This window comes from Zeus faber, assembly GCF_960531495.2.
Source record: "Zeus faber genome assembly, chromosome: 12".
NCBI lineage: Eukaryota > Metazoa > Chordata > Actinopteri > Zeiformes > Zeidae > Zeus > Zeus faber.
Window position 1 is genome coordinate 9158282 of NC_137196.1, and position 8121 is coordinate 9166402.

Consider the following 8121-nt stretch of genomic DNA (forward strand, 5'->3'; position numbering starts at 1 on the left):
ACTACGCAATTCTGAGTCAAAATACGCAGGTGCGAAATGCCAGTTTAAACTACGCAATAAAATAAAATAAAAATATATACAGTATAGTATATATAAATATATGTAATATAGTGGAAAGAGTCTGGTCAAATCCCGCTAAATGGGACAACTATGCCATCTGCTGTGTAAATTTGCACCTGCATTGCGTAGTGATGGCAAAGGATTGTGAGTAATCCACAGGTTTTATGAGGAGACAAAGCATGTGCTGTTTGTCCAAATGAGATGACCATTCTACTTTGTCAAAAATGCAGATGTGGAATAAACCTGCTATTACCACAAACCTGACCAGCTCCAGGAGATTCAATTACACAGAAGACATATCACAGAGGTCACATACACTACTCACAAAAAGTTAGGGATATTCGGCGTTTGGGTGAAATTTCAGGATGAACCTAAAATGCACTTTAACCTTTACAGGTGAACTTAATTTGACCTTCTCTAAACTTTTGAATGCACGTGTCCAACTGTTCAATGTTTCAGTACTTTTTGCACAACTTGCTGTTCTCTAACAAGGAGCCGAACGGCAAAATTCACAACAGGTGTTTGATCCATGAATCGACCAATACATTTCCTGGTTCAGTTAGAATTGGTATTTAAACAGTCCTCTTCATCGTGCTGTTCACATTTTGACATCATGAGACCAAGACGACACCTTACAACTGATCAACAGCACCTCGCCAATGTGAGGCTTCAAACATGATGTTCTCAGAGGGAAGTGACCACTGAGCTTAGAGTGTCACAGAGTGTCATCAGCAGGTTGCAACAGAGATACAGAGAGACTGGGAGAGTCACAGAAAGGCATAGAAGTGGACGTCCTTTGGCCACATCCCACACTGATGAGCGCTTCATTGTGAACAGTGCCCTGCAGAACCGGATGATGAATGCCACTCAACTCCAGGCACATTTAAGGGAGGTGAGAGGCACCCAAGTGTCACGTCAGACCATTCAAAACCGTTTACATCAGCGTGGTCTATGTGCTAGACGACCTGCAAGGGTACCTGACCACACCACCAGGCACAGGCTTCATTGTCTTGCACGGGCCACGGAGCATTTACGCTGGACGAGGGACCAATGGGCCTCAGTGCTGTTCTCTGATGAAAGTCGATTCACATTGAGCAGAAATGATGGCCACCAACGATGTTGGAGAAGTCAAGGAGAGCCCTATGCATCAGCCACTGTTGTCAACAGACGAGCCTTTGGTGGTGGTGGTGTTACAGTGTGGGCAGGTGTGTCTAGTCAATACAGAACTGCCCTACACTTTGTGAATGGTACAGTGACAAGCCCATACTACCTGAATAACATCATTAATCCAGTCATTGTGCCCCTGCATGAACAACACAGGCCTAATTTCATCTTCATGGATGACAATGCTCCAGCTCATCGAGGTCGCATCATTAGGGAACGGCTGCTGGAGACTGGGGTACCTCAAATGGAGTGGCCTGCACTTTCTCCAGACCTGAATCCCATAGAAAACCTATGGGATCAGCTGAGTCGCCGTGTAGAGGCTCGTCACTCCGTACCCCAGAACCTCAATGACCTGAGGGCCGCCCTTCAGGAAGGGTGGGGGGCCAGGCCTCAGCAGACAATAAGTCGACTTGTGAACAGCATGAGATGTCGTTGTCAAGCTGTAATTAATGCTCAATCAATGACGCGCATGATGCTCCAGCACATGACAAGTTATTGAGACAGATTTTTTGTTGTGGTAAACCCACCACTGTTGTTGGCTTTTGTTTTCAATAAACAGTTTGAGATGAGGAAATCACCATTGCATGCTTCTACTTAAATGCCCTCCTTTCATGATATAATATCACTGTTGCGTGAACTTTTTACATTTTCCATAAATTTCACCCGAAAGCCAAATATCCCTAACTTTTTGTGAGTAGTGTGTGTGTGTGTGTGTGTGTGTGTATATATATATATATATATGTATGGAGATCAATCACAATACAAAACAAAACCGTACATTTATTGTGTATTTTAACGACATCCCTCGGTTTGGACCAGATGCTACCACCTGTGGTTCTGTAAGCCCTCCCTCTCCTCTCACTCAACCTCCACTGACGGGCAACGCACTGAGTGGTACTTTATTATCCACCCAGGTGTAACGCTGCATTGTGCGGTAAAATAGGAAGTGGGAGAGTTATAATAAAGCACAAAAATGTGATCGTGGTGTTATCATATAAAACGTGACCGTCGGTGACCGGAATTGGTCGCTTTTCACCGGCCAATCAGTGTCAGATATATTTTCTGATTCTGTGCCGGTCAAATTTACACACTCTATACTGTACTCATGTACTGTACTCGTAAAAATGCTCAAATGCTCAAACCCGTTACAACGAAATGTAACGTAGTTGCGTAGATGACACTCAAAAAGGAGAATGAAAGACAGAAAATGTCGGCTGTTTGGGGGCACTTCAAGGTAAACAAAGAAGATCTGATCAATGATTTATCTATCGCCTGACAATTTTCTAACATTGTGCAGACTGCGTATCATCCGCTGTCCTAGCGGAGCTCCGCTTGTGATGACAAGTTTGACTTTAGAATTTTTGAGACTCGGTTCTTGACGAGTCACTCAGTAAAACGAGTCGTTTGATTAGATTCAGTTGGTTTAACTCGCGGTAAGCGAAGGAGGACTTTCAGTGAACAAGAGTGAGAAGAGTCGGCCATTCATTTTATTTGTTTATTTTTTGTAATGATTGCGATTTCTTTGCAAAATACCATATAAATATAACAGAAAGGTATATTCGCACATAAGTGAAAGAGACTTTCATTTGAAGTTTGAACTCAACATTTCCATGTTAGTTATATGTTGGGTCTACTAAAACTCAATGAGAGTTACAGGTTTAATTAAACTGAAACCTGGCGACAGTCTCATATTAAATTTTATTGGAACTCAGTGACAGTTTCATGTCCACTATCGTTCCATAGTGAATAATGAACAATAATAAACCGTGTTAAAATCAGCCATCTCACTATTGTGGTAACTGAAAATTGTAGAGGTAGTCTGTATGTTCAGCTGTCCTATCACGTGAGTGTGATCAGATCACATGATATATTTGTCATTAATGTACAGCAGGTCGGAAATCAGAATCTGCAGGTCAGACTTAAAAAAGGAAAATCTGAAATAGGAATCGGCAAAGAAAATTACAATCAGTGCATCTCTAGTTGGAAAACATGTTCGGTAACTTTACGAAATGATGCATTTCAAGGGTTATATCCTAATAATATCAAAATGTGTTTATATAGTTAGTTGTAGTAGCTCGCATAGGATGTGATGAGCCTCTTTAAGAGGCGGCTACAGTGTGAATAAATGACGGAGTCATTTAGCTCCAGTAACTCAAACGCCATGGAAACTCCCTGTTACAGTATGGTGGTACTCAAAATATTTGACGAAGGTTGGCAGGTCTGCTTAAAGGATCTGCTGCTAACGTCTTGGTGCCAGATACCACAGGACACCTTCAGGGGTCTTGTGGAGTCCAGGCCTCCACGGGTCAGAGCTATTTTGACGGCACGGGGGGGGAGCTACGCAATATTAGTGGTTATTAGTGGTGGTTTAATGTTGTGGCTGATCTTTGTGTATATATATATATATATATATATATATATATATATATATATATATATATATAGACAGAGAGAGAGAGAGAGAGAGAGAGAGAGAGAGAGAGAGAGAGAGAGAGCATATCATGCTCACATATATGAACATGGGCACGTGATTTGAGCAATTTGACAACCACATAATCATTAACTAACACTACCTAGGGAAATTCTATTTTGGTCACTGTCAACCTTGTCCTGGCCCACCACAGTCCCCTTGTCTCCTTTGGACTCAAATATTGATTAAGCGCCACAATTTTTATAAACAAAACGGGTGAGCAATATGTTACATTTTATCATATATAAACAGAATATCTCCCTTTTCTATGAGTCATGCTGAGAGAATAGAATAGAATTAGAATAGAATAGAATTATATAATTTTATCTCTCTCTCTCTCTCTCTATATATATATATATATGTGTGTGTGTGTGTGTGTGTGTGTGTGAGTGCGCACGTGCGTTCTTGTGCACTAAATGCACTAAATGTGTTTCTCATTAGTTGCCCCACGCTTCAATTTGGTCAAAGTCTAATGGAAGTCATGAGACGCTTGAACACAACCTCTCTGCGTGTTGGCCACTATCACGAGCTATTTGTTAGTGGACTTTAACAAAGGCAAACACAAGACAAAATCGCATACAAACACTTAGACACCACACACACAAACACACACATACAATCACAACATTCCATGTGATTTAAATTTGTTTAAATAATAATTTGTGTGTGTATATATATATATATATGTGTGTGTGTGTGTGTGTGTGTGTGTGTGTGTGTGTGTGTGTGTGTGTATAATTCCTATAACATGAATTTGACAAATAAAACACCTCTGATTCTTTACACTGTTGTCGATTTTAATCTTTCTCACATGACTCTGGAACGCTTCTGAGATTTTGAGGTAAGAGGACCATATATCCATACCCAAAGTGTTTTGGGGCTTGGTTTAAAAAACTGTATCCACACTCCTCATGCAAACAAATTTGTATTTCTGGACTGTGATGGAAGATCAGCACACATGCACAGCACACAACTCTCTCATAAAAAATATATTTATTATATACAACAATTTTCCATCATATTTTTATATATATAGACAGAGTCTAGTTATGTTGAAAACAGGATTCACATCATAGGATTGTAGTGTAGTCCTGAATTGTGGTTTGGGCGTGCACACTGGCGCGATCCTAGGCCCCTGTTGGTGCTCAGTGAGCCCCCACAGCAGATGTGTGTTTGCATGTGTGTTTTATGTAGGTACCTGATGAGGACCCGGGTATAAATGTCATGTTTGTCTTAATTTACATTGTCAAACGCTGAATTGCGACATTAATGGCATTGTGTCTATAAGATAAGCACACATGCCTGACCCTGAAGTAAGCAGAGCAAGCTGTAAGCAGCCTTCTTAAACTTCTTTAAATCTTAATATCACTGATACATTTCTGGCGAATGCAGTTGTTAAATGTAAACATAACGCAATCTGTCACCACATCAGTTATTAATGTATTAAAATATGGTGATATGGAAATATAAACGGTTTATTGGTAAACTTCAAGCCTTATTTACGAATGGAGCTGCAGAAACCTGCATCATGTCATTAGCACTGGCTGGCCTAACTGATCACACAGACACACACATTGGATATAGACAAATTGCATAACTTATTCAGAACGTTTGGCTTTCAATAACAGTGTAATTCCTACGGTTCTCGTGACTCTGTCACTGTAAGAGTTCATCCTCATGTGCCATAGGAAGCCACTGACAGCCACTAACTCAATTTGCCTAATTTTTCTATGTGATCTTGCACTTGTGAAAAAGTTACGCAATGCACTCAGGAACCATGGTTCATTCAATACCGTTTTTATCTATCTTGTGCTAAAACTGTTGAATATATATTTTAGAATTGACAAGCTAGAATTGTAGAATTGTAACATCTTAGAAAATACATACCCGTACACCTCCGTTAACGACCTACCTGTTTAACGACCGTTCGGACTTACAACCAGCTCTCTGACCAGTCTGTATTGTACCGTGGTGTGTGCGCTGCGTGTGCGCTGTCTCAGTGTCAAGCATCTCATCGCGCATCACCCTTCATATACTATATACGCTATATACACTATATACACTGTATATACTATATACACTATATATACAATATATACTATATACACTATATATACTATATATACTTTATACACTATATATACTATATACACCATATATACTATATACACTATATATACTATATACACTATATACACTATATATACTATTTACAAAACATATACTATATACACTGTATATATCTCATCTCATCATCGTTTTCAGTCTCAGGTCGTTTCCCAATGCCAAGTACGCAAAGTCCGGACTTGCGGACTTGGTAGTTTAGACTTGGCAAGTTCGACTCGGGAGTACAGACTCCTCTCCGCCATTGCTATAACCACCGCTTAGTGCAAAATGCATTCTGGGATACTTGGCTGTCCCAAGTCCACACAAGTCACCACCGATGCATCCTCGATAAAATGTGCGGAGCAATTCCACACCCGGGCATTTGTCTCGTTCCCGCAGTCTGTCAGTATTCACTACACTAGCATTTGCAATGGCCACGCCCCCTTACCGTGAAATAACAGGGGTCCCCGCTTATCGACCGATTAGCTTAACGACCTGGTCCTAGGAACAGAACTCGGTTGTTAAGTGAGGAGTACCTGTATTTACATTTAGTATATTTATTTTTTATTCTGAGCTATATGTCCACTATCAATTTATAATGACTATTGTATAGGAATATGCTTAATAGATGTCAGTAAAAAAATGTGGAATGCAGAAACAAAAACGAAATAGGTAAAACCCGAATTACAATGAGACAGGAGAGCCAGAACATGTGCTTTTTGAGGTCCTCGTATCATGAGAGGATAATCACGATAATCTCTTTGAAAGTGGAAATGCTTTTCATGGGTTCGGATTTGCAAAGTGCGGTCAGTCATAAAGCACACATGACCCAGAAGCATTTAACTCTTCTCCCAATTAAAAAATAAAAACTGTGCACATTTATTCAGGTCACTTATCAAATCAGCAAACCCGATTTATCCCCTCGATTGCCTTTTCTAAACACAATCAGCTGATCACGGGTGTAGCAGAATTCAAGCACCATCTTGAATGTTTCTCTAATGGTGAGAGCTGCAAGGAATGTCTAATTGGAATGCTTGCATTCTGCATGAATAAAATGTCAGAGACTATGGTATGGAATGTGAACAAGAAGCCGAACAAGAAGCCCTTTTTCCTTCTTTAACCGGTCCTTCCAAGGTGCCAGTAATAAACGAGGCAGACAGACAGAACTTTTATTGCAATGAGAAGAGCCTATTCCGTCAGTGTGTGCATGTGAATGATAGATAAAAATTAACTGTAAATAAGGTTGTTCTGAGCTTAGTTTGTCCCCAAAGAGAATAGACTAGCTAATAAAGAATTAACATCATAGTCTTCCCAAGCACAACGCCTCCATCTAAACCATAGATATTTATTCCGTAAATATGTCTGCAGTGAGAATAAAAGCCCCTTCAAAATAGAAATCCATTGAAATTGAAGTTTAGTTTATTTTATTTTTAATTTTTTCTTATGAAATGTAAGTTATTATTTTCAACTTTAACTGTCCGTCTACCATTGTCTTCTCAATGAGATTGAGAAAATATTTATATTATATACATTTTTTTTCTTATTTATTTTCTGAACGTCTCAGTTTTGTTGTTTGTGGGACCTGATGCGGGACTAGGGGTGGGAAGAAGTGGCAGTAAAATATATAAACAATATATTTTCATCTTATATTCTATTTGATTTTTCCTGCTTACAGAAAAGATACATCTGAAAAAAAAAAAAAAAAACTTGAACAAAAAAATGTATAAACAAACAATCTGAACAAATCGACATAAAAATCTTGCCACGCATCCCCGGCCTTGGAATATATTCTGTCTATACTGTATGTGTTTGTGAAAATATGAAGTGGGAAATTGACTGGATATGTTGAAACTCTATTGATCTGTCAAGAAATGAGGAAACATGGATCATATACAGTACTGTAGATCAGTGTTTCTCAAGTGGGGATACTCGTATACTTAGGGGTACTGCAGGGGTACTGCGGGGGGGGGGTACTCCGAAAATAAAAATTAAAAAAAAATGTTGCTATATACAATGTTTAATAAAACACATACGACGCGCATCGTTTATGTTAATTCCTGATAATGTCCTTGTTTTCCTCCCAAAGCCAGTGAACGGGGGTATTCAGCTGAAAAAAAGAGCTTTGACGGGGCACGCTACTTAAAAAAAAAAAAAGGGTCGAAGAGCCACTGGTCGAGATCTGCTCGTGGTGCGAAACCCAGGGCGGGGGGCGAGGGCCGAGGGTCCAGACTTTGGAATGAAACCGCCGCTTCCATTGGCGCAGGACGCGCGCACGCCAACGGTGCGTGAACAGGGCCGAGGGGGCGGGGACGGCGTGACGT